This window comes from Equus przewalskii, chromosome 12 (assembly GCF_037783145.1).
Source record: "Equus przewalskii isolate Varuska chromosome 12, EquPr2, whole genome shotgun sequence".
NCBI lineage: Eukaryota > Metazoa > Chordata > Mammalia > Perissodactyla > Equidae > Equus > Equus przewalskii.
This window is the reverse complement of record NC_091842.1, coordinates 9,730,241-9,757,478: the sequence shown is the minus strand read 5'-3', so window position 1 is coordinate 9,757,478 and position 27,238 is coordinate 9,730,241. Positions and strand designations below refer to the sequence as shown.

At 49.8% G+C, this 27,238-nt stretch overlaps 1 protein-coding gene and 1 long non-coding RNA gene across 20 annotated transcripts in view; both read right to left on the bottom strand.

Annotated features, from left to right (window-relative positions):
• The window catches only part of CUX1 (cut like homeobox 1), a 368,961-nt gene that overhangs the window by 326,089 nt on the left and 15,634 nt on the right, over positions 1 to 27,238 (bottom strand). The gene's annotated exons all lie outside the window — the stretch shown is intronic.
• On the bottom strand, positions 1,769 to 5,759 carry LOC139074714 (uncharacterized). The gene is made up of 2 exons (XR_011524390.1): positions 4,531 to 5,759; positions 1,769 to 4,299 (listed from the first exon to the last, which is right to left on the bottom strand). It is a non-coding gene; the product is annotated as an uncharacterized lncRNA (long non-coding RNA).

Genomic DNA, 27,238 nt, shown 5'->3' with positions numbered 1-27,238 from the left:
CTGGTGTCATTTGTAAAGTGAACTAAACAGAATACAAACATCACCCACTGTCCGACACTGATTTATCACTTAAACCTACCAGAATGTAGGCTCCCTGAGGGCAAGAATGATCCTGACCCCTCCCCACCAACCCCAGAGCCAAGAAGTGTCTGGCACGTGGCCAGAGGCTCATTACACGTTTCTTGAGGTACTGACTCCGTGAGTAGATGTCAAAAATGCCTACGTTCACAGAAAAATATCCAAAGGAAATGAATCGCAATGTTAACGGTGATTATAACCCCACAGTGGATTATGCGTGACTGACACGTGACTACACGCCATCCCCCACCAGCCCAGATATGTGGGAAGCCCACTCATGCTCCAAGGCCCAGCAGTACCATTACCACCAAATCAGGACCTGTCGTCCTGCCCTGCCCCAGCCCCGGGCCCCCAACCCTACACCCAGCCCAGCCTGCTGTGTGCGGCGCTGGGCACAGGCCCTCTTGCCACAGGACGGCAGCTCCTGGAGACACAGCCAGCACCTGACTGAGCCAGGAGCCCCAGCATCTACCTGGCGCAGGGCCGGACAGTTTGTTAAATTCAGATGACGGAGACATTTCAGTTCCAAAAGATGGGGGTGAAAATGGGTTACAAATCTGACACCTGTTACTGACCCTTAACAGCTAACTACTGAGCATGGAAACAGATCTTCCACTTAGAGAATCAGCTATTACTCGGTTTCAGATGATCAGCACGGGCAATACAGGAGAATCCCTGGCACAGGAAACCACCTGCCAGGACAAAAAAGATGGCCAGGAGTGCGCATTCAACCGCTGGAGGATGCAACGGAGGAGGAAGAGACAAACTCCCACACCCGGCAGGAATGAGGCAGCACAGGGCTGCGCGGAACCTGCCGGGCACAGGAAGCGCCTGCCCAGCTCCTCCTCCGCCGGGCTGAGTGACAGGCCAGGTCCAAAGCCAGCCAGCACCTCCCACGCTCAGAGACTCCAGACCTTGAGAGTCAGAAGAAAGAGTGCAACTCTCCAGTCTTACAGACAAGAAATGGAGGCTCAGAAAGAGCAGCGCCTGGCCCAGGCCCAGGCCCAGGCCGGCCAGGGCAGCAGCAGCACTGGCCCCGTGGCGGGGTTCTGCGTCAAGCCCCTCTCTGCGGGGACAGCCAAGGCTGTCTCACTGCGGCAGCGCGCAGAAAAAACGCCTGCTTCATATCATCCACTGATTTTTTCAGATGTGATAATGGTATTAGGCTGTTTTTAAAAAAAATAGAGACATTATCTTTTAGAGATACGTACTGAAATATTTCTGGATAAAATAAAGGCATCCTTTTCAAAATTCCAGAAGCAAGTGGGGGTAGAGATGAAACTAGACTGGCCGTGAGCTGATAACTGGCAAAGCTGGCGATGGCACAGGTGGGGTTTATCACAGGTGTTGCTCTGCTTTGCTGTATCTTTTGAAAGTTTCCGTACGGAAAAATTTTTCTTAAGTACTCTTCAAAATACCGAGTGGCAGCAATGCTAGCTTCTTCAAGGAGGGTCTTTGCTATCATCTAGGTCCTCCCCCAACCCCACTCCTCCACAAAAAAAAAGAAAGACAAGGAAGGGAGGAGGAGAGACGGAGAAAGAAAAGGAGAGAGAAAAAGAGAGAAAAGAGAGAAAGAGACAGAAAGGCGGGGGGGGGGGGGGGCACGTAGAAAAAGACACCTTTCTACTACTGTCTTGAAGACAGTGCCCATGAAGTTTACGGCAGGAGGGAAAAAAAAGGAGCAGTGTGGTTTCACTAAGAGGGGAGTTTATTGAACAAGTTATCAAGTCAGCAGAGAAAACAAGCCATGTCAGTATTAGATCATTAAATCAACATTTCTGGCAAAAAACAATATTTCCAAACATTCTGATGACAGCTGGATCAAACCCGCCAATACTTGACAGTAATAAATATAGTTATTTGGGAAGAAAAATAGGGAGTGACCTTACAGTTCCACTGAAATATGCCAAATAAGGCAAGCTCGAAGCTGTAGGAAACGGAAAAGAACAGCTAATATTTGGCAAGCTTCCTTCATGATCAACAAATTAAAATGTTAAGGAAGCAATTTGTTGAGAAAAGATATTTTTAAAAGGAGCTGAATCATGCAGGTTCGGCCCCGGATACGGTCAATTGGTAATTTTAAATCATTTTTTCAAAGGGAATGTTTTCAGCCCCCAGAAATCGCCTTTTAGACTCACTGAGTTAATCATAAACTGGCCTCTCAGGTGGAGGGAGGGGCGCCTGCACTTGGTTTCTCCGCAGCTCTGCCCTCAGCCCCTGGGTCGGCAGCTCCTGCAACCTGAGCGTCCACCCGAGCCGCTTAATGACAAGCAGGGAAACAAAGCTACAGCAGAGTCCAGCTTTACATTTCCAAAGACTCCGGACGCCAATCCATTTTCAATCATTAGCCATCTGACCTACTTTGAAGCTAGAAAGCTTAATGTTACCAGATTTCTTCAGCGAAAAAAAGTAGATGTGTACCGGTTTTCACGATCCATCAACAAATAGGAAGACATTCTTGGGATCAGAAAGCCGTTCCCATTCTAAGGGGCCAAGTGTCCCTTCATTACGCCGCCACAGTTCACAGGGCGGAGGGGGAGGGAGGGGACAGCTGTTATAAATAGTGGCTCACGTGACGGTAAGTCATTAAAGAAGAAAAAGTCCAGGAGAGGGGCGCAAGGGGCTGGGAGGGGCTGCCATTCAGACAGGGTGGGGAGGGGACATCTGGGCTGAGACCTGAACAGAGTAAAACCCACCAACGCAGACCAGAGTCAGGCTCCAGAGCGGAACCCCCGCCAGCACCCCCAAAACAGAAACTGAAACGCTCTTTGCGAGACTTCTGTCCAGTTGCTTGGTTACAGGCTGCTCTGGCTTTGTCATAACCTTGAGGCATCTAGATATGACTTTTTTTTTCAATCAAGCTCCCTGGTCGTGGGCCCAGTCCCCGGACAACTGCAAGACGGTGTCCGGTTTTCAAATTCCTCTTTGTCCTGGCCTTAGCACTGTACTGAGGTGTGCCTGGGGTGTGTGCTCTCGGCATTCAGCTGAAGCGTCAGCCCGGGGTCGCTGACGCACGGCCTGATCCGTACTGGACTGCAGGGTCTGGAATGGCCCCAGGTGACCGTCCTGACAGCGCCCAGGGAAGGGCTGGCTCTACCGGAGGAATGCAGCTCCTGCAAGAACTGCCGGCACCAAGAGCCACCTGCCCACGGGGGACAAGCCCGGCTGGAGGAAACACGTGGCAGCAGACAGATTCAGCTGCACCGCGGTCCAGACGATTCATCACAAGCCAGCAGACCTGGAGGCCCCTGAATTTCCAGGGGTTCGTTCTAGCAGCCAGCCAACAGCACAGCCTCGTCCCGTCCCCAGCCAGCATGGAGAAGAGAACCCCTAGTGTGTTGGGGACGTCTATTAAACAGCCTGCCTCGGGGTGGGAAAATCACCTCCACCATCTTCACAGACCAAGGGCCCCCTGAGACAGAGGTCAGCTCAGCACGTCGTGTAGGGACTTAGTGAGGCTTGCTTCATATTTAGTTTCTTTAATCAGGTTTCCTACGGCTAGCTGAACGTACACTTTCTGTGCAAAGTTGGCTACTGCACAGCGGCTGGGGGGGCTGCTGGACACAGGACGTCCAAGCCACCACGCTCAATGTGGAGCAGGCAGACCCACGGAGAGCAGGGGACGGGGACGCGCAGTCCGCCCAACACACCTGCAGACGTCCACAGGGCAGCGAGGGTCCCCGGCGGGCTCCTGCCACCTCGCCCTTCCTACAACTCGCCCTCATGGTTGTTAAGTAAACCTGATGAAGCTCATCTCTGAAAATCACCAGGAAGAACAGTTAGGGAAAAAAAATCCCTGCCAAAAAAAAAACAAAAACAAAAAAAACCTTCCTTGCCATTATGCAAAGCCACAGGAGGGGCAGCGTCATCTGAACCAAGTCACCGTAAGGGGGTGACAGCCTCGTGAGGGCAGGAGTGGGAGCCAGACAGGTGCCGTCCCTCCCTCCCTGCCTCGTTTCTGGGAAGACGGCCCCCCCCAAGTTTAAGGAGCCCAGCACGTTCATCCTCAACTGGTTAGAGCCCAGCCCCGCGCTTCGCCTGACTCCAGCCTCGCTCTGCTTTATTTAATTCAAAACAGCTGATTTCAGAGACGTTCGTCCTCATCCTTCATTCTAGTCCACATCATTCCAAAAGCCGACTATTAAGAGCGGTGAAAGGCCTTTCTGTGTTGAAAACATCTTTTATGTGTTGAAAGTGGATGAAAGCCATGCATTTTGACTCCTGAAAAAAAAAAAACCATGTCTTTTTATTTCTACAGATATTTCAAAAATATGACATTTATTGAATGCTATGCCTATTATGTGCAAGGCACCGTGGGAGGTGCTGGAGTCTGAGAGTCAAGCACAGCCCTGCGTGGATAAGCTGACCACCCAGAAGAGGAACACCACCAGGCCCCAGATGGCTGTGATACGGGGTGCAGGGAGGCAGAAACACAGGGCGGGGCTGGAGTACCTGGGGGTTCAGAGGACCGATTCCATCAGCCAGAGGGGCTCGGAAGGGAGCCGTTCAAAGAGAAACAGGAACTTGAGCTGGGCAGGACTTCCGAGGCGGAGGGAGAAGGATGGAGAGGGAGGGTGCCCCAAGGAGAAGGCACAGCATGGCGGAGGCGCGGCCACAAAAGAGGAGGGCCAGCTCAAGCACCGGGGCCTGATCAGCCGGCACGTGTGGGAGGCAAGGAGGCAACGGAGGGAGGGGACACCGGGAGGTCACGGAGGATGAGGCCCGAGGAGGGACCACAGAACTGCTGCGGCTTCCAGACAGCGGTTTCAGTTTACTGATGAAGAGGGAAGCAGAGAAGAGGAAACCTTGGAAAGTGCTCATGGGGGTCAGAAGGAGGCTTTTCCTCAAGTGCACGAGAAACGGTGGCACAGCAGGGCGACCAGCTGCCCCAAAGTCGTGCGAGTTGGAGAAACAGTTGAACTTCGTCTAACGGAGCAGCTTCTGAAGTCGAGAACCACAAGGAGGAAGCACTCCCTTCGGGCCTGCAGGAAGGAGATTGCACGGCTGAGTCTGTCCCGAGCAGGGAGGCACAGCCCTGTGAGGGGTTTCCATCTAGAGGGAACGACATGCGTCTGCTCGGGCCGCTTCATCTGCCAAAGCCGCCGACTTCTTGACCCGCCCAGGTCTAGAGCCTTCAATTAGAGACCGGAAAACACCGGCTGGGATGAAGTCAAGTTAGGGAGGGGAATGGATGAAGAGGCAGCTCTAACGAAGTAAACAGACGGCAACTGTGGAATAACCTCGTGGTCATCATGCATCGTGGATAACTTAAAACTTCTGCCCGGCTTGCCCGCGTCCAGCTGGCCTAAGCTGTTTCTTAACACAGGAGGAGAACAGAGAGAAAGTACCAGACCGAATGCTGTGACTTGAAACTCCTTGCAGACCCATCAATGACTCTTCTATTGTGCCACCCAGGAACTCAAGCAAGACCCGACCTTTCCCTAAGCATCTTTTTCTCTGTCAATCGATGAGAAATGACCCGGCCCTGTGGAGGAGGCCACACATCAGGTGTGGTTGCTCACCTGAGGATGCCCCCGCAGGCAAGACCCCCAGGCCGGATCAAGGGACTCAGTAAGCACCGCAGAGGCAGGAGGCAGGCTGCGAAGGGCCGTGGGGCTTCAGGGGAGAGGGAGCTCCTGAGGCTGGGCAGGCAGAAAGGGTTTCACAAGGACGCAGAGCCTGAGCTGACGTGGTCCACCCCTGCACGAGGGGAGAAGAGTGAGTTCTAAGGCAGGAAGTAAGATGTCATCGTGTTGGGGAAGATTACAAGCCAGAGGGAAGGAGACGAAATAACAGAGAGGGAAGATGCAACCACTGCGGCAGACCATCGCAATGCAAAACGAGTCCGTTTTTAGTCCTTCTGTGTCCTGGCGTGTGTGCGTGTACGTGAAGAAAACAGGTGGGAACCACTATGGAGAATGAGGTGCCACATAAACGTGAGATGGGGGTGTCATTTCTTAGTCCAGTAAGGATGCTACGGTTAAGTAAGAATAGCTCCCATGTACAGAGCAGCTACCCACAGGCACCTCACGTCTATTCTCTCATTTTGCTTTTATAACAACCCAGTTAGGAAGGTCTCGCCTTTTGCAGATGAGGGAGTGGAGACATCCCACGACTAAATGATGGAGGCAGGATTTGAACCCAGGCCTCAGCGCCAAAGCCTGCACTGCTTCCTTCTTCTCACCACAACTAAGGCTCCTACACTAACGAGACTGGTGATCCCGGTGTTTCATGAAGTCGCTCTAAAGGTGATCCCAACATGTGTTCATCACGTGTCACTCGCTGGCAGCCTGGTTGGAAGGAGCTCCTCAAATATTGCCATGAAAGATAAACCTGATCTGTTTCCTATAAAATCAGTGTCACCACATACAGCCTTACTCCATACAAAAATTCAGGCATTGTGCAAATGAGACTTCCAGTTTAATATGGAAGATTGACACCCAAGCTGTCTCTGCTCCCTCCGAACAGTAAGGTCCAAACTCACAGGACAAAGGGAACAAGAAAGGGGGGGCAAAGGAGAAATCCACCAAATCCTAAAGCTGGGAAGCTGCTGGAGCAGCCACAGCGGCCTCACCAGACCAGAGGAAGCTCACAGCTCGGCCTCAAGACCGGAGACTGCAGGCCGCAAACTCACTGCTCAGGAGGGTGGAGCGGCAGGGGCGTGGGAAGGTGGGTGTGCAAGGTGGGCAAAATGCCATTGACAGGAGCAGGCAGACCCCTCCCTCCCTCATGCAGCCTAGGGACCCCCTTCCCCACTGTTGACAGAAGACACGGTTTCTCCAGGCCATGTGCAAGGGACTGAGTGACCATCCCCAGCCCTTCCCCAGCCTGGCTCCTGGAAGACAGGTGGCCAGATGCACAGCTGTCAACCACCCCACCCAGCAGGGAAACTGAGGGCTTCCCACCCGACAAACTGTGAGCCCAAGAGAGAAGAGCCACAGATACTGACACCCTGGGGACTCCCCCAACAAAACATGGAGCTGATCACTCACAGTCAAGGCCACCAGTCGACGGCCCCCCAAAAACACCCCGACACACATGCTCATGTAAACACACGTGCACAAAGAGCTTCCACATGCTAGTGCCTTGCTCTTATATAGGGACAGACGATGGGATGTCACCAGACACTTGAGGAAACCTCTAACTGGGACCAAAACAGAAAAAAGGAGCAGAGACGAATCACCAGATGAAAGGATAATAAATGCGGGTCTGGTCACACAACTGGGTACAAACATCAGAGAAAAGTGACCACATTTACTGCAACACAGAGGCATCTTCACAACGGAACGAGTCCAAAAGGCAAGCTCCGGAAGTCTACACGAGAAGCATGATAACATTTTGTTTGTTTGTTTGTTTGTTGTTTTGTTTTTTAAAAGATTTTATTTTTTTTCCCTTTTTCTCCCCAAATCCCCCCAGTACATAGTTGTATATTCTTCGTTGTGGCATGTGGGATGCTGCCTCAGTGTGGTTTGACAAGCAGTGCCATGTCCGCGCCCAGGATTCGAACCAATGAAACACTGGGCTGCCTGTAGCGGAGCGCGTGAACTTAACCACTTGGCCACAGGGCCAGCCCCCCATGATAACGTTTTTATAGAGCTCAATAAACACAGAATTTAAGCACACATACATTTGTGACAAAACAACGTTATTTTAAGGCTATGACATAATAAATACAAAACTCAGGACAGAGGCCGGCCCAGTGGTGTAGTGGTTAAGTTCATGTGCTCCACATCAGCGGGGTTTGCGGTTCCGATCCCGGGCATGGACCTACACACCGCTCGTCAAGCCATGCTGAGGCGGCGTCCCACACAGCAGAACTAAAAGGACCTACAAATAGGATATACAGCTATGTACTGGGGGGCTTTGGGGAGCAAAAAGAAAAAAAAAAACAGAGGAAAATTGAAAACAGATGTTAGCTCAGGGCCAATCTTCCTCACCAAAAACCAAACGTAGGTTGGCGGTCACCTGTCCTGGATAGACAGGCAGGGAAACAGGAGTGGCAGGAGTCCACAGGCGGATGCAAATTACTGGTAATGCCCTGGTTTTTGGGTTGAGGGCAGAGTTCACGGGTGTTAATTACATTCTTTGTAACCAAACCGTGCCACATACAATTGTTTACATGTTTAAATAATGTTTTTTCACAAACATTCTAAAAGGTAAAAACAAAGACAAGTCAATGTAGAGAACAGAAGAAAACTTTTTTAAAGAAGGTGGCGAGCAGAGCCAGGGAGACAAAAGACGACCCGGCCCCTGTGAAACACGACCGGGTCATACGAACGGAACATTCAGAGAACCAGAAAGCAAGCAGGCTAAAAATACGACAGACAAAGATCCAGAAAGATCAGAAAGTTGACAAATTTCCCCAGAAAATATATCAAAAGAGATAAAGACATGAAAAATGAAAGGTGAGGACAAATAGCAGGTAAGTTCATGAAGCCCAACATCTGAATAGCGCGTCCCGGGGAAGAAAAGGAGACCCACGGGGCACATCCTCATGCACCCGAGAAGGTGAAGGCGGCGACGACGCCTCTCAAAGGGATTAGAGAGAAACAGCAAAAGGGCGGGAAAACAGACCGCCCTGGACTAGGGGAATCCTGGAAGCTAGAAGAACAATTGGCCATCTTTCCGGTCCCGAGGGCACTGCTTTCCAGCCTGGAATGCTACCCTGGGCCGCGATGGTGGGAGAACAGAATGAAGACCCTGCTGGGCCGCAGATATGGACACCCCTTAACAGGAAGCTACTGGAGGAGATCCCCCCCGAAGGAGAGATTAACTGAGAAAGATAAAACCACAGAATTCAGACGACAGGGGAGCCAAAGAAGAGAGAGGCGAGGGAGGTCCCAAAATGACGGGGAGGGGGAGCAGGAGGGCAGCGGGGCCCCGGGCCTGGCAGCAGCCACCCCAGCTGAAGCGGAAGAACAAGGGACCGGGGGAGGTGTCACCAAGAAAAGATGAAACTTACCTATCTGATAGGTTCCCACACTGTAAGAGGTTTACATTGCTGGAGGACAGTTTAGGCATAAATTAGGTTCGTACACAGAAAACTAATATTTACGTAGATGCAGCTATCCAAACACTGAGTATTTTAAAATCGATTGACCCAAAAAGAGAAATACGACAACTCCGAGAAGAAGGGGAGAGAGGAGGAGGGGACTTTGGCGAGGCCACATCCTGGTGTACCTCACAGCACCACAGCAGTAAGCACCCAGCACGGAAAAGGCCAGGAGGAGGAGCCGGGGCCAGCGAGACGGACAGAGGCTCCGGGTGCGGGGACGGAGGGCGGGATGAGGACGGGGCTGGTGCTTCTCAATACTAAGCCTTCCAGAATTGTGATAAGTGTTCAGAAAGAAAGAAAAGATGCAAAAACAATGCCTACCTTTAGACAACTTTTATTTTCAAATGAAATACACTCAAGATGTAGAACTTTCTTTTTTCTTTTTTGTTCCTTAACAATTCCCAACCGTGACAACCATAAGGACCACAAGAAAAAGTGTGAATTCTGCCTTCTAACTGTCTTACTCCCAAGCCGCTCTCACCCATGCCCCTTTTCTAAAGGCTGAACCTGGAAGTTTGGCTCCAACCTGGGTTCAGAATGGCAGGCGGAGGGGGCTGTCAGCTCAGGCCTCCCCAGAGGCGGGCCGCGGCTGCCAGGCCTGGAAGGGCAGCCCTGGGCCCTTCCCACAGCCCTGGGCCCCTGCCTGGCACTGAGTTCTTTTGTCTTCGTCATCCAAGATTTTCTAACAGTGACCTCTCTGACCCTGCTTCTGATATCCTTGCTGATCATACTTGGTACAACTCTTGTACCACTTTCTCCAAATTTCACGTTTCCCTCCATTATATATCTAAGTCAGATCAAAGTGTGTTTTATATGAATTTGCTGCGTTTGAAATTCACGCAATCCTGCCACTCCATTCAAACTACGTGATAAAGGAGGGAAGGCTAAGATGAACCAACCTTCACCCTCTGCCCCTCTCCCACAGCTCACTCAGCTCCCTCAGAACAAGACAGGACTGACCACGCAAGGGCCCCCCAGACCTGCTGCCAGGGACGAAACACCTACTTGGAAACAGTCTTCAAGATCTTGGCCAAGAAAACAAAACGCAGAGCCCAACATGTAAGTCACAGGGCACAATCACTGTGTCCTGCTCATCGCTGTCGGCAATCACTAGAGAGAGCAAGCTCTCCAGACAGAAGGACACCTTACAAGGATTCTGTCGGTCTCTGCACATTTGGTCTTCTACGTGCCATACATTTAAGAAGCTACTGGAAATTGTTCTCCTCCTTAGAGTTAAGCACAGTCCATTAGCACAGAGCCTCACTTTGCACAGAATGGTAAATTCTGAACTCAATTTGGCCCCGTGGAGGCCCAGCAGGCTGAGGAAATCGGAGGAGGAGAAAATTCAAACAATTACTCGTCTCAATCAACATCAAGAATCAAGTTGCTTCCTCCGAAAAATCCATTTGCCATCTGGATGGAAGAAGACCTCCACTTTGAAACTGAAGTTTGCCACCAAATGGGAAAAATCAAAGGTGCAAGTATCGTGTGACTCACATTTTTCATTTGCCCACTGATCATCTGACGTGGAAGTTACTCACACCCAGAAGCAGGCTTCCTTAAAAAATACATTATTCAAAATGAATTGGGTTTAACGTGTAAGCAGATATTTTTAATCATGTAAGGGGAAAAAATCTCTGGGGAAAAGCATAAAAGAAGTAAAAATAGTAACTAACACAACACTGAGATGCACCCAGTGACCCGGGCGGCCCAGGCATTGATGCTGACACTGTGACACACGACCTCCCAGGCTGGGTACCGCCACTGTCATGCTTTATTTAATACCAGGAGGGCTCCGCTGGTGAGCTGCTGATACCACAATAGTCTCCTTGGCTCTTTCATTTTGAGGCTAAAAAAAAACTTAGGAACGTCCATCAGGCATTGTCCTAAGTGGAGTCTTAGCAAATCCCCTATAAAGCAGGGAGTTTTGCCAGCCCCATTTTACGGAGGAGCAGGTTAAGCACCCAGAGGCACATAGCTAACAAATGGAAGAGCAGAGATTGCAAGGCACCCGGGTTGTTGGCCGCCCAGGCCAGAGCGCCCTCAGCTGGGGGTGGGCAGTTGATGGTTCTGGGCACATCCCAAAGGCGGGCCATCTAGACAACCCCTCGATCTCAAGCACCAAGGGCTGCCATTTCCAGGTGACAGGACATTGTGGATCCGGCCCAAGGAGTGGAGGAGAGGCTCCCCAAAGTTCATTTTCCAAAGAAGTGCTTGTCTTCGGGCTTGGCCCCGACATTCATGACAACATTGGTGCAAACACCAGGTACATCGCGGAGTCATTTCGAATCCTACCGAAGGTCAGCACCGAAAGCGGCAGTGAGTCCCTACATCCCCAACAGCCGCACGGGGGACCCGCCCCTTCCCCCACACAGGCACAGCCCTGCCTGCAATCCTCCCGCCTTTCTGTCTCCTCCTGCTCTCAAGCCGACAAGAACTTCCCTCACCTGCTTCCCATTTGCTATTTTAACGTGTTAGGACCTTGCAAAGCAGATCAGTGGTACTATCAGAACTGTGTGTAGAAAGGAGCTAGGTTTCCAACAGGCTTGGGAGAGGGCCCGGAGCCCCAGCCTCTATGCCACACCGTGGGCAGGGCCAGTGGGGCTTAGCCAGGAGGTAGTCAGAATTTTAGCTGTACAGACAGTACCTCAGACGCAAACAGTAAAAGAACCCGTTAAGTACCCAGCTCCCAACTTCGATGACGGTCAAGTCATGGCCAGGCTATACCGTGCCCCACTCCTGTCATGAGAACCTTTTTAAAAATACCATCGCCAACCCCAGACTAACAGAATCAGAATCTCTGAGGGTGACCTCCCCCACCCGGGGTGATCCCGAAACAACAGCAGAGGGAGGCAGCCCCAGGAAAACAGGTGACTGGAGCAGGGCCCCAGGAGGTCCTGAGGGGCCTAACTGTGCGTGCGCATGTGCCCCCCCCACACACACACACACTCCCCACCCCCACAACCCCACAAGCCCTCTAGCCTAAGGCACACCCCTCTCCACCAAACTCCTGGGCTGATAAGCTGCGGCCTTAACTCTTCCCCTCAGGGGCAAAGGATCAGCTGGGTCACCGGGAGAAGAGCCGGAAGGAGAAACACTAGGAGAGACCAACTAACCCAACAGCCTGCACAGAGAAAGCAGAGCTAACGGAGCCACTGAAGGAGAACTCAAGATGAGCACCGTAAAAACCAGCAGAGGAGAGAGAGGCTGCGGGCACAGGAAATGGGACAGATATGGACAAACTTCAGAAACTGACGGGAATAAAGAAACACAGGAATGGGTTTTAATAATTTCAGGAACCATCCAGATTCTGAACTCTAGAAGAATAAAATAAATCGCACAATTTTAAAATCCAGCAGAAGAAAATTCAACCCAATAATACAAGAAAAGATACCCCCCAAAAGTAATAGGATAAGAAAACAAAATAATACTGCATAAGTCCTAATATAATCACAATTACCATCAATGTGCACCAGTTAAATCCACTAATCAAAGACTCTCAGCCTGGGTTTAAAAAACAAAATCCTGCATGGTATATCTATAATAGACACATTTAAAGCAAGAGGCTATAGAAAGACTGGAAATAATGGAAGAGACAAAGCTTTATCAGGCAAATAGAAACAAAAAAAGAAAAGAAAAGAAGAATAATTTTAATATCAAAGCAAACAGAATTTAAGGTGAAAAACATCATAAAGGATGAAGAGTCTACAAAGACACCAGAAAAAGGAACAAGAAATCAGGAAGCTAAAAAGACATGATCATATATGCATCTGACATGATAGCCTTAATACAAGTGTGAAAACCATCGGAAAAAAATTAGCAAAGACACAGACTCATGTAACATGAATAAGCTCAAAATAATACACACAGTGAAAAAATATACCCAAACAAAAATCACGTTCTTTTTGAGCACATATAGAACATTTACAAAAATCTGCCATGAGCAAACACACCAAAAAGGTCTCTTAAACAGTCCAAACTAATCGGCATCATGTCAACTGTGTTCTCTGATAATATGCAATAAAAATGGACATCGGAAAAGTTATTAAAGGAAAATGTCAAAAATCTAGGAAATATACTATTATATAACCCTTCGGTTAAAGGGGAAATTATCAGGAAAATTACAAACCGAAAACAAAATTACAAACTGAATAAAAATGAAATCGCTACGTGTGAAAATTTGTGGAATACGGCTAAAGTGACACAGAAGAAATGTTACGGCTTTGAATACATTTATCAGAGACAAGAAAGAATTCAATTAAAAGCTGAGCGTTCAAAAAAAGAAGTTAGGAGAAGAGAGTGGCCTCACAGAGACAGTGAAATAAAGGTGAGCAATCAGCCATGCAAACAAAAAAGACAAGGAGTTAAAAAGAGTGAAAGCTGCCGTTCTTTTAACGATTAATAAGGTAAACAGAATTCCATATGAGATGGAAAATAAAAACGAAAAATTTAGACAAATTCAAAAATGGAGAATGTAGGAAGAAAATCAGAAATAGCTAGAGCTAAAAACAGATGTAAAAGAATAACAAAAACATTATGGCCAATAATACAACAGTAAGTTTTGAAACCTAGATGAAATGGATACATTTCTAGAAAATTATAAAATGCCAAAATTGGTGTAAGAACAGAGAAACCTGGACAGACCAACAACAAGGCAGGTGAGATGGGAAAGGCCGCCCAGACCACGTGCTGTCTCAGGCCCAACGGTCTTACAGGTGAGCCCTACCAAAAGGAGATACGGATAATCCTCATCTTGTACAAATGATTCCAGAACTATTTTAACCGATTTTACATAACCTCAATTCCAACTGGGTAAGGATAAGAAAATTATAGGCCAATTTCATTTAATAACACAGATCTGAAAACTGTACATCAAATCCAACAATTTTTTTTTTTTCTGGTGACGAAGAGTGGCCCTGAGCAAATATATGTTGCCAATCTTTCTTTTTTTTCTCTCCCCTCCCCAAAGCCCCAGTACATAGTTGTAGGTCATTCTACTTTTTCTATGTGGGATGCCGCCATAGCATGGCTTGATGAGCAGTGTGTAGGTCCACGCCCAGGATCTGAACCATTGAACTCCAGGCCATCAAAGACGAGTGCACAAACTTAACCACTCGGCCACAGGGCCGGCCCCCAAACAGTATTTTTATTGTACAAGACAATGAAGACTTTATCCCAGAATGAAAGGATGATTCAACATCACAGCATCAATCAATGTTAGCCCATTCATGGACCAGGGATAAAAATTGCATGGACACGAATAGATTTTAAGGAAAAGTATTTGCTAAAGGCTAACACCTGTGTTTATGACAAAAACTCTCAGAAAACTAGGGAAAACGGAGTTAAGGTAGTTCCCTAACCTGATTAAAGCTTCCACTAAAACTCTCCGGCAGGCACACCCTCTGAGACCAGGAGACGAAGGCAGGCCATCATTGCCACTATGCAGAGTCCTCGAGGTTCCGGATGACAAAACGAGGCACTCCAGAATAAGCGGTGGAAGGAAGGGAGCAAACAAAAGGGTCACTTTTTTGCATATGAGACTGTCTCCTGAGAAATCAACAGAATCAAGTTAACCAGTAAAATTAGTGACATTTAGCAGGCCTGCCAGTTTCAACATCAGTAAACAAAAACCAGTTGCTGTCCTCTATACCACAATAATCAATCAGAAAGTTTTCTTTAAAAATCAATAAGACACTGTTCACGACATTACAAAAACTATAAACAACTAGGAATTAATCTAACAAAGACTGCACAAAACCTTTATGGAGAAAGAAGACAAATAAATGGAGAAATATCCTTGTTCAAGGATGGCACAACTTGAAGTGTTTAATTGTCCCCAAAATTAATCTGTATATTTATTCCAAATGCAGTAAAAATTCCAGCAGAACTTAGAGGGAACTTGACAGAAATGTGCATGAAAGGGTAAGGGACTTTGAGTAGCTAAGATATTTTGAAAAAGAACAAAGAGGAGAAATTCACCCGATCAGAAATTAAGAAATGGTCTAAAGCTACAGTAATTAAAATGGTATGGTACCAGTGCAAGAAGAAAGAAATAGGGCAGTGGAACAAAAGAATGACCCCAGAAACAGATCACACGTACACGGGGACGTGTGGCATGACAGAGGCCACTTCCCAAATCAGCGGTAGGAGATGGCTGTTTGGCGGGCAGTGCTCAAAAAACTGACTACCGGGCATGCTGCACGAAAATCATCTCCCACCGAAAGAATAAATGCAGACCAATCTATGTGACTAGCAAAACATGAACATCTTTGCGATCTTGAGTGGGGAAAGATTTTCTCAAACAAGACTGAAATGACACAACACAGGGTAAAAAACTGATGGATTTGACTTTATCTAAATTAAGTTTTTCTATTTATTGAAGGACACTACAGTTGACAAACTAGAGACTGGGAGAACAAACTTGCCACAGTGAAAACCAACACAGGCTTAGCATGTAAAATATAGAAGGAACTCTTGCAAATCCACAAAAAGATGGCAAACTATTTAAAGGAAAAAAAGGACAAAATATATACCAGATAATTTACAAAGGGGAAAATCTGGAAAGCTAACAAGGATAAAATGAGGTTTATAACAAGTCTGACCCTCACCGGTGATGAGAGAAAACTTACCCGATGCTGAAGCACCATTTTGAAACCATCAGAACGACAGGCTCTAGACAGAGGGACAGCGGAGGGGCACAGGCGCTCTGGGGAGCAATCTGGCCGTGCTGAGTGAAATTAAGAACGCTTTTCGCCCTGGGACTCAAGAAGCCACTCCTGGACATCCAATAAGAGATGTGTGTAAGGATGCCCAAGGCACTGGGGTGTCAGAGACCACCGAGGGGGTCTGCCCCCAGGGAAATGGACATGTAAGCTAAGGTGGCATACGGACTGAAGTGAGTGCCCCCAAAATCCATCTGTTGAAGCCTTAGCCCTCAAGATGACAGTATTTGGAGGTGGGGCCTTTGGGGGTGATTAGGTTTAGACGAGATCATGAGGGTGGGGCCCCATGATGGGATCAGTGCCCTTACAGACACCCCAGAGAGCTCCCTCCCTCCTCCTCAATCCCCTCATCATGCAGGACACAGTAAGCACACAGCCATCTGCAAGCAAGGAAGAAGGTCCCCAACAGGAACCCAGCCTGCTGGCACCTGGATCTTGGGGTTCCAGCCTCCAGAACTGTCAGCCATAAATCAATGTCTGCTGTTTAAGCCACCTGGTCTATGGCACTTTGTCACAGCAGCCTGAGCTGAGACAAGTGGATTCTTAAGACGGAGCCAACGCAGCTATCGTGAATTTATCATGATGAATGAAATTTATAGGGAGCAATATGGATCTCTAAACAGTGATGAGCGAAAAAGAAGGGGAGAAAGATTTACAGCACAATACTTAAGAATTACAACTAGACATACAAAACAGGCCACATAATTTATAAGGATACATCCATATAAAGGCATATGAAACACACCAGAATGAGTAGGGGAGGGGACTAGAAATGGGGATGGAACATAGAGGAGAAAATAATTTAATAAGATGAATCATAATGTGCCGTGAACTGAGGAGTGATGCACGCAGGGTGACACACGTGTGTGCACACACACAACACACATCCCCCGAAGGCAAGCAGAAAACATGGATATGGTTTTTCTTACCCATGGTGTAGAAATGATAGTGTTAAAACTCTTACAATTTGACTTAAGGATTTCAACCCTTAACATAGTAAAACAACTGGCAAGATGTTCCTAAACTTTCAAAACCGCCGTGGGCTGAGCTGGTAACAGCCCCTCATGTCTGTTCCCCTGAGCAGGTAAGACAACCCGCCTATCTGAATTGACAGACCCACACAGATACACACACACAACCGAAAGAGATCTGGGATTTTGCTGTAACTTATGGAACCTGTCAATTTCATTCACAACTTATACCAGCTTCTAATTATACTTAACTGAATATTAACCATTCTAATTGCTTAATGCTTTATCGGCCGGATCTAAAGAACGGAGGGACATCTGGCTTAGCAAAGGGAATTCTGCTTGCTATTAGCACAGGGAGCTTAGAGAGCCCTTTTCTTCTCACACTCTGAAGTCGAGCTTCACCCAGGACCAGAGCGTCTCAACAACAGGACTTGTAGGTCCACGCCCAGCCAAAGCAGTCAAGAGAGACTGTCTAGGATCCGGATTTTCACTGTAATATTCTTGTTTCACGTCACGGAAAGCTGGGGTCAAGGGCGACAGCAGAATTGAGGGCCCAGATTCCTTCCACCTTCCTGCTCTGCCGTCCTCTGCAGCTGCCCCGTGTCGAAGGCTCCCCCCTTGAGGGCTGAGATGGTGGGAGCAGGCCGGGGCAGCCTCTTCACCCACAGGCATGTTCATTCACAGCCAGAAAATGGCAGCTGGTCCTGGCTCATCTCCTTTGATCAGAGAAGATGCACCTTCTCATAAGCCACGCTACCTGACATTCCCTTCTCTCAGCCAAAACAAAGCTAAATGCCCACCACACCCGGCCAGGAGGAGGCACCACCAGGATTAGTTCAGAGAAACTTCAAGTCTCCTCCCCAGGAGAGACGCCCCTTGCTGGGGGACAAGGAAGGCAGGCAGGGAGGGGAGAGATCCCAGGTGGGCAACCAACAGCGTCTGCTCTCAAACTGCTCTGCAGCCTTTCCACAAATCCACCTGTACAGCACAGCGGTTCCAAAGGGAGGCAACCCACCATGTGAGGAACCCAAGGAAGGGTCTGAAAGACCAGAGTGAAGAGAAGACACTGGAACAAAGAGCACTATGGAAAGTGGAGAGGAGTTACACATAAGAGATCAAAAAGTAACAGACTGGAAAAGTTGACCGCAGAGTTACCAGATATGACCCAGCAATTCCCCTCCTAAGCGTATACCTAGGAAACATGAAAACACGCATCCACACAGAAACTTGCACACAGATGTTCACAGCAGCACTGTTCATAACGGCCCCAAAGTGGAAACAACCCAAACGCCCATCACTTTATAAATGGATCAACAAAACGGGGTCCGTCCATACCACAAGATATTATTCAGCCATAGAAAGCAATGAAGTATCGGGACAGCTACAACACGGATGAGCCTGGAAAACATTACATTGAGTGAAAGCAGCCAGATGTGATTGTACTGTATGATGCCAATTTTATGCGAAATCGCCAGAATAGGCAAATCCACAGAGACAGAGAGTAGATGAATGGTTACGTGCGGGCGGGGCGGGGGGTTGGGGTGAATGCTAATGAGTATGCGGTCTCTTGTAGGGGTGTTGGAAATGTTCTGGAATTAGACTGTGGTAATGGGTGCATGACACTGTGAATGTACTAAAAACCAATGAATTGTACACTTTAAAATGGTGAATTTTATCTTAAAAAATACGAAGTAACAGAACAGAGGTATAGGCCTTGTGTCAAGGGAGCTGCCCTTTGCACCAAGACAACACGCAGCATGTTCAACAGAAAAAAATTCTTTCCAAGAGTGCTCTGCGCCGTCATGCCTCCCAAAATGGAAAACTAGCTGTAGACTCGGACGTTTTCAAGTCCCACTCCCCCTTAAAAACAGAAGTCTGTAAGACTTTGAGACATCCTAATGGCTGTACCCCACATACGGGCTTCAGCTTGTGCTTCTGCACAGAGTGCCCCCTGGCGCAGCGCCCTCTGTACATCCACCAGGAGACTCACAGACGGCATGAAGACCACTCTAGTTTGAGACCCAAGGATCAGCTTTTGAAAAGATGCCCTGAGCCTGTCAAATAAGTAACAGGTATCTCTCGGAAACAGGACGCTGGCCACTGAATGCCACACGTGGGCACCACTGTTTCAAGTCCATTCCGAGAAGCTTCCCTGGAAGAACAGCTGGACAACAGGTGTGCCTGGGGAACAAGGAAGGGCGAGCAGCGGCTGCTCAGGGACAGGAAGGGAGGGCCCGGCCACTCCACCTTCGTGCAAACACTGCTCCCCATCCTGGGAGGGTCTGTGCATCCCTCATCGGCGGGAGACGGGAGTGCCCAGCTTTAGGGGCAACGGGCAACTGGGGTGAAGATTTCTTCACAAGACGCCCTCCTCCTAACACAAAATAAAAGCACCGCTACTTGCAAAGAGGAGGTCCACGAACACAAAGCTCAGCCTCGGCAGCTGGGGCTCAGTTTACCGGTCCCAGAAGCCCTGCGCCCTTGGCCTCTTGGAATTCATGGCACACAGGAACATTTTTAGACCTGGCTTCCACCTTCCTCTTGCACCCCAAGGTCAAAGACCTTCCCACCTTTTCCTTTCTCCACGAACTGTCTCTCCCGTTCTAGAAGCCTTCGCATTCACTCGCATGCAGCCTCCCTCCCACATCCCTGAGTGGACAGAGACTCCTGCAGCAGTGCCCTCACTTCCCTCCAGCCACCCCAGCTCACTGGCCCAGCAGGAGTCCTCTGCAGCCTGCAAACCAGCTCGAGCCCTTGCATCCCCAACCGACCCTTCCCTTCCCCGCACTGTCCCCCGCCCGCCCTTCCTCCCTCTCTTCCCACTCGTCTCACACCTCAGCATGTCCCAGGGAGCTGCTCATGGCCACAGGAGAAGGCACCCTGCGCAGCCCAAAGGCAGTCATTCCAGGCTGAACAGAAAGTGGCCATCCTAATAGCCAGCCGGCACGAACCACCCCCCCCACCCAGGACGTACCTGACTTGCCACCAGGTATCGCACTATAATTAGTCATTGTAATTGAAGCCGAACGTAATTAATTACATAATTTTGAAGTGTTCAAGTTTAATTCCATTAAAATTACATCATGGACTGGGGAATTACAAAGGATTAACGACAAAGAGCAAATAGGGATGAATAAAGAAACTCCAGTTGACTCCAAGCACATCTGAGTCACACCCGACGCCTGAGTTTGGGGCCTGTCACCCCACCTGCTTTTAATAAACCCATGGGGCCCAGACAGGCGGCCGTGCGCAAGGGCTGCCTCTGGAAGGGCAGCACCAGGCGCCAGTCCCGGTCAGCGTCAACTGTACCCTGAAGACCCTCCGTCCATGCACTGCTCTCTGCCCCTTCCACAGCAGCTTCCCCACCCTGTTTCCTCCACTGCAGCCTCCCCTACGAGTGCCTGTCTAAATGCCACTGACCCGGCCCCATCTCTGCCACGGCCACCTCGACCGGGCGCCACCCTCGCCTCCAAGCACGCACTCTGTCATCTCCCCTCCTGGGGCCAGCCTTCCCCCTCTCTTCCTGGACCATGACTTCACACCTCCTGGCTCTGTTCTTTACCTCCTCTCCCTCCACACCCTTGGGTCAGCCTTTCACAAGGGGCTTCTGGAGGGATCCTTCTAAACACAAATCTGGGCACTTTGTACTTTACTTATTCCTGTTTACTGTCTGTCTCCCCTGCTGGAATGTAAGTTCCTTGCGGGCAGGGATTTCCTGCTGCTCTGATCCCGAGCACGCCCTGTAGACCAGTCCCTGGCCCAAAGGAGATGAAATAAGTCAGAGGAGCAAGACAGCCCAGGCCCATCCTTCAAGGCAGCTGACCTGCCTGCCCACACATCAGACGCCCCAGCCCTTGTAACCTGACGCCGGGGGGGGGCGGGGGGGTGCTCTGTGTGTCCTGCAGTTCCCTGACCAGCAGGGCTGGGGGCTCACTCCTCTTGGCACCCAGGGGCTTGGACAGGACCCAGCACACCCATCGGGCACCACGGAGACTCGCTCGATAAGTGAACGAATGAATGGCTCCACCAGTCCGAAAAAAAATGAGTTGTTCCCAAAACAAACCAAGCTGCAAACAACTTCCCTCAAACATGCTGCGTTATTCCCGAGCCCAGTGCACCTTCATACCTGTTTTCTTATTAACTTTAGAACTTCATTACAAAACAAGCTGCATTGTCGCAAAAAGTCAGGCATGCAAAAAAATCACCCAAATCCCGAGCAGCCCAAACCTTCCGTTTCTCCACGGTAATTCCTGGAAGAAAATAAGCTAAGATCTAAGGAGTGTCCTCTGACCAGGCTCCTCTCAGACAATGCCCGCCCGCAGAACCCTATAAAGCCGGTCTCCTACTGAGCTCACCCCAGTGCCACTGTCATGTGCGGACAGAGACCCTGTGCAGTGCATGCTGTGGGGGGCCTGGGTCTGAACGGATCTGGAGCCAGTGTCCCTGCAGTGACTCCATCAGCCAGACCCCCAGGGCGGAGAGTGCGGGGATTTGTCTGGCCGCCATGGGGTTCCACAAATCCAAGTTATCTAGCAGCCCATCGTGGCCAACGCCAGTGCCAGGCCCCGAGTCTCAGAGAAGAGTCCTGGCTGACACTCCCGCGGCCCAGGTCGGGCTTGCAGGGAACTGCCTGCTGGACGGTGGTGGCCTGTCCACCGCCAGATCCCTCCCTCCCTCAGGCCCAGGACCCACGACCAGGCCTCTCTCCAGCCTTCCATGTCCCTGTGACTCTTCCGACAGACACACTGTCGGCACAGCTAGAGTACCAGGGAGAGCAGGGGCTCTAAGCAGGGCTGCTCCCAGCCTGATGCCAATACTGCATCCGACCATCGGGCGAAGCTTGCCAGCAGGAGTGCCCCTCACCCAGGGAGCACCACCTGGCAGAGCTCTCTCCCTATGAGCCAACTGAAGCCTTGGGCCAGCGGAGGCTCCAGAAAACTTCTTGGCTCCAGCGAGGCCTCACCCAGGGCTCCACCCACCAGTCAACGCAGGTGCCTTCACATCCGCCTCACAGGCTCTAGTCCACTCTCCAGCCGCTCACATTAAGCGACTCACCCCCCCATCCCACCCCAGAGCTCATCTAGGGCGGCCTGTGACCAGGGGCCCCCTGCTGAGTCCCCCCATGGCCTTGTCATGGCCAGCCCACCACTTCTACTGAGAGCAGGCCTCAGGACAGCAGGGATCAGCAGGAAAAGCAGGGACCGGACTGGCGCACAGCAGCCCCACGGATCCACCTTCCACTCGCCAGCTCCCCAGCTCCCAGTCGGATCCCGCCTCCCCCGGGGGGCTGTTGTGTGGGTGACAGGAAAGAAAGCAGGAGCTGCGACAACCACTGCCCAGGGTCAACACTAAGGAAATGATAGCTCGTGGTGGATAGACAAAAAAAAGAGGGTTTTTTTTAAGTTTCTGTCTTGTCGCCAGCGGACATGAAACCAGCTACAATATGTGGAATCCAGCACTACGAGCAACGCTTTCCTTCTTTCCGCCTCCTTGTACTCAACATCGGAGCAGTCCTGGCTCCACAACTGGGAGAGCTAAGACCAGGGCGGTGGGGCCCCCCTGCGAGGATGAGCTCTTCAGCGCTCCCCCCGCAAATCACGCCCACTCCAGCATCCAACAACACACAAATGAACCCTCCACAGGCTCCACACCCCAGGGTTCAGCTCACCGTCTGAACTTCAGCACCCACCTCTCTACCGAGCTTCACCCTCCCTTCCCCCAGGGCCCAGCTCCCGAATTCCCCCCAGGTCCCCCAAATCCTATATATCCCACAAGGAGCACACCCTCTTCCCCCACCTGGGGCAGCTCCTCTCCCTCCTCCCTGTCCTTGTGGACGCCAGGCCCCACCCTGCATCAGCCACCCACGCTGGACATGGGGTCTGTGGCTCCTCTTAGGCCCGGTAGGTGCAGCCCTGGCTACCCTCACTTCCCCAAATCCATGCAAATGATTCTGCAGCCAGACAGTGACGTCATCACCACAAAAATACCCTAGGTACTTTCTTTGTAAATGAAGAAGCAGAGAAAGCTCACAGGCTTTGAAGGCCACAGCTCTGAAAGGGGGCTGGCCGGGAGCCTTGGCTCAGCCGCACACCAGACCCCCGGGGCAGCTTCCGGGGCTGAGCACGCAGGGAACATCTCTCCAGGGCTGACACCCAAACAGTCGGGTTTCTTGCAACTCGCTTTCCCCTGCGCTGGTTTGGTCCTGATCATTACGATACCCACTTTCCCTGTTCACATGGGGAAGTTTCTTCCCATTTGGGCTGTGAGCAGAGCCAGAGAATAAATCTCTGTCAAAGAATTGTCTGCCCCCTTCTATTTTTAAAAACGGGAATTTTTTACATTTTATGTGCCACAAAGACAATTATGTATATTTTAACCAATGTGTATGTCACTTTGCAAAGAAGGAATTTAATGGGAATAACGAAGAAATACGTGTTCTGTCGGCGCGCACCTATCAGTAGCTTTCCAAATCCAGCCATGTTTAAATAGCCCACCTGTCTTCCACAATCCTTAAAAGAATTCCGTTGGCACTCTTCAGTTAATGAGCTGAATGAGTCCTAAGTCAGAATACACGGGACTGCTCCCTTCAAAGAGGCCCACAGTTCTCACACCGGAGGACATCCTGGGTGCCAAGAATTGTGGGTGCTACAGCAGAGGGTGGGGAGAAACAGCAGGTGCACAACATCACTAGGTGGAGAACAAAAGCACGAGTGGGAAGGACGGCCAGGGTGCGGTGGGTGCTCAGTGGGGTCCATCGGAAACACCAAAGAGGGAAGCCAGGGCTCAGAGGGGACGCCTCGGAGACCACCAGCCAGCCCCCAACTGTTGTGCTGGAAGACGCTCTCTTCCACGTCTCCCCAGGCGCACAGAACTAGCTCAAGCTTTCCCTCCCCCGGTGGGGCTTCCCTGCCCCTCCACCCAGCATCTCACACACACAGCTCTATCACAGCTGAAGCCCAGCCGCCCCGTCCAGCTCTGCCCACGGAAGGCTGCCCACTCCCCCAGGGTGGGAACCACAGCTACCCCACCCTGCATGCCAGGGCCTGGTGCACGGGGCTCCCACGGCATTGGTGAAATGAAGGAGTGCATGAAATGAGGCTCCACACTCAAGACACGCAGAGGGAGGATGAGGGAGTCTCCCAAACTGAGCCCGAATCTGGGATGCTTCTAAGTGGGGCAAAAGGTTTAGGTAAGGTAGACACAACCATAAGGAATGCTGCCTGCCGGGCTAAGGAACGCGGTCTCCATTCTGTGCCAAAGTGAGCCACTGTGGGTGTTGGAGGAGAGGAACGACATTTTAAAATCAATGGTTTGGGAAGACGAATCTGGTAGCCACATCTATAACGGACTGCAACCTGTTTCAAACGGACGATTGTGAAACAAGTAAAGGCTACAACTCAGCTTGTGTGTGTTAGAAAGATTTGGCTCTCACACACAACGGGCAGCCCCCAAAACTAACTGCATACACACACGAAAGATTTAATAAAGTATCGGCGTGTTTTAAAATGACAGCATAATTACATACCAACACCAAGCAACGTAAAACTATCGCAAACCACTTCGGACGCCCGACCATGACGTCCAACCATAACTGGCAGTCGCCTTGCTCTGCCTATCCCACGTCAGTGCTGACAAATTGGGGTGCCGGGGCTGAGGGGCAGGTGGGGGAGAAGAGGGATCACTGAGTGTCCCCCGGGACGGCCTGCTCCAGGCGAGGCTTCTCCCAGGTGAGTGCTCCCCAGGTTCCGCCACCGCAGGGGTCCTCTGTGCTCTTCAGCAACTGTGGGGTCCATGGGAACCAGGTGACTGGAATGGGAGCCTTGAGGCAGCCTGGGCTTCCTGCCTGGCTCCCGGGTCCCCCACATGCCTATGGAGCAGAGCAAGACTCCCAACCTGACCTTGTCTCCTACTTGGCTGAACGCTGTGACAACACAAGATGTTATGTAAGCGAGGAGCTGAGGTACAGCTGAAATGAAGCAATTCCAGTAAATTAATGTTTCTACAGTGGTTTACATGAACATTCCTGTGCTCACAGTTTTCTGTTTTAAAATTCTAAGACTTATAAACATCTCTGCTGCGTGAACACCAAGAGAAGATGGAATCTGAACTCCGGGTCTACTTATAATTTTAGCTGTGATTTCTGCATGCTGGCAACTCAAAATCTTTGCCCTTTAAAAGACGTGTGTTCTACGGGCAGTTGCTGTCTACACGGTTGGTGAGGGCAGAGCAGAACAATGTGACACAGAAATAACTCACTGTGCATGAGTTCAAGCTGCAGGTCAGCTACCAAGGTGAAAAGTAGACAATAAAGAACGTGTTTCACCATTGTCTGCCACACCTTTCAGAAAGAAGCAAAAATGGTGACAGGAGCAACAGAATGTTCCTATTTTCAGGGTAAGGGGAAAAAAAAGTCTTTTCCAAACCTAATCAAAAAATTAAATGTACAACTCCCTCCAGCAAGAAATTTATTTTTAATTTTCATTTACATAGTATCTTTCTTCCAAGAATCTCAAAATAATGGCGCTCCACAAATACTTTTAAAAAAACAGTTGTCACAACAAAGTGGGGGGACAGGCTTGGCAGAGCAGGAGCTCAGAAGAGGGGCAAGAAATGGCAGGCAGTGGCGACAGCAGGCGCCAGGGCTGGCAGCGCCCCGGCAGAGGGTGGCCCTTCCTGTACCAACAGCCCCCCAGCCCTGCTCCGATTTGCAGCTTCAGGCTCTTCACGACAAGGATTTACCGCTGGTGTCATTTACTAGCTTTAATCAAATTATTTTGATCTAAATAGCTACTTCTTCCCTAAAAACAGGAGGGCAGACCCTCATAGGTCCCAAGTAACAAGTGAAGAAGCAAAGGGCCTAAAGTGAGTTCAGATTCAGATTTTTGGTCTTAAAAACATAAAACTATGTTAGAAAATAAAATACTAACGATTTTTAAGGGGGAAAGATCCAATCTGAGAAAGACTATCTTGCTTTTGGGGGAAACTGGGAAGAAGCTTTGGAGAGGGTTGTTGTTTTGGGTTTTTTTTTTTTTTTTTACAGCTGGGTGGACAGGATCTGAACATCCTACATTTAGCAAAAAGCTGTCAACACCCAAAGAAAATTTTAATGACAGCAAGAATGGCATTCTATTTCTCACAATTTTGCAATGTTCACTTAAGAAAGAGCTAATTTGTCAATTTGTTTTTCCCTTAACCAAACTCGGAACAACTCACAGACATACATAACTTTTTAAAAAACATTAAGTGCTTTTACTTATTGAATAAACACGGCCCCATAGAAAGATGTCTTTAAGGAAAGAGGCCACCACGCTGGTACACTCAGGGCGGTACTAAGAGCCAGCCTGAGAGAGAGCTCTGCTGATTTCTTCCGACATTAACATCGTAAATCACAGAGTCAAAAGCATCTAGGATCTCAACTGTCAGCTGAGTGGGCCATAGGCAAGACCTAGCGGCCTCTCATATTTTATAAAGCCATGGGCCACCTGGTTGGTATTCCTAACTTGTTTCCACAAATGCTTTAATGAAAGAAAGCAGAACCTAGTGAGTTTCGTGTGCATCTCCTACCTGGCTATCCTTCCAGCGGCTCTGCAGCGTTAGGTAAATCCTTGGAAGGAACCAACACTCCTGACTCCATTCCTTTCTAGTCACCTGTCTGCTGGTATTCCCGAGGAACAACTTCAGGGATGGGATGGGGGGAAGAGGGTGTCTTCTGAGTAGGAATCTGTACCAATCCCGTCCAAGGAACTTCCTGGGCTGCCCATAGCCCAGGGCTCTAATAAACACCAAAATTCCGCCGACCGCCCGGGCCTCCTGCAGTAAAGGAAAGCCTTCAGACTCAAATGAAGAAATCGACCACATTCATTCTGTGCACTAACATCGTCCTACTGGAATCTAATTACAGCAAGAATTAGAATTATTTTTATTAGAGAGTCATCTACTTTTCGAAGGAGAGGTTCTTGACAGGTTTTGCAACAAATCCGATGCCTTTCAGAAAGAGGTGTTCGCCCTCGTTATGTTTTCTAACTGTGTCATCTTACATGAACAGGGGAGCACAAGCACTTTTTAAAACTCTTTAAGTCACAGCCCAGGTGCATTTGTCCAGCTTCAAAGCTGCTTCAGGTATGGCGCAAATGAGGGTGACACCGCAGGTCCCCCTCAGTCCCAGATCACCTCCTGTGCAGCCGAAGACCACTCTCCTCCACCAGCTTTCTCAGAAGACAGCTGAAAAGCAAATCCAAAACTGTGCCAGGACCAAGAGCTCAATACAAATCGTAGTCGTCCTCTCCGACAGAATCAACACCAACCAAAAGTTGGTTCTTAAACATACAGCAAAACTGAAGCTATCAGCCGGCTTTGAAAACTAGAATAGGAAAAATGATTTAGACAATTCAGAGGGCCCCACCGTTAATATG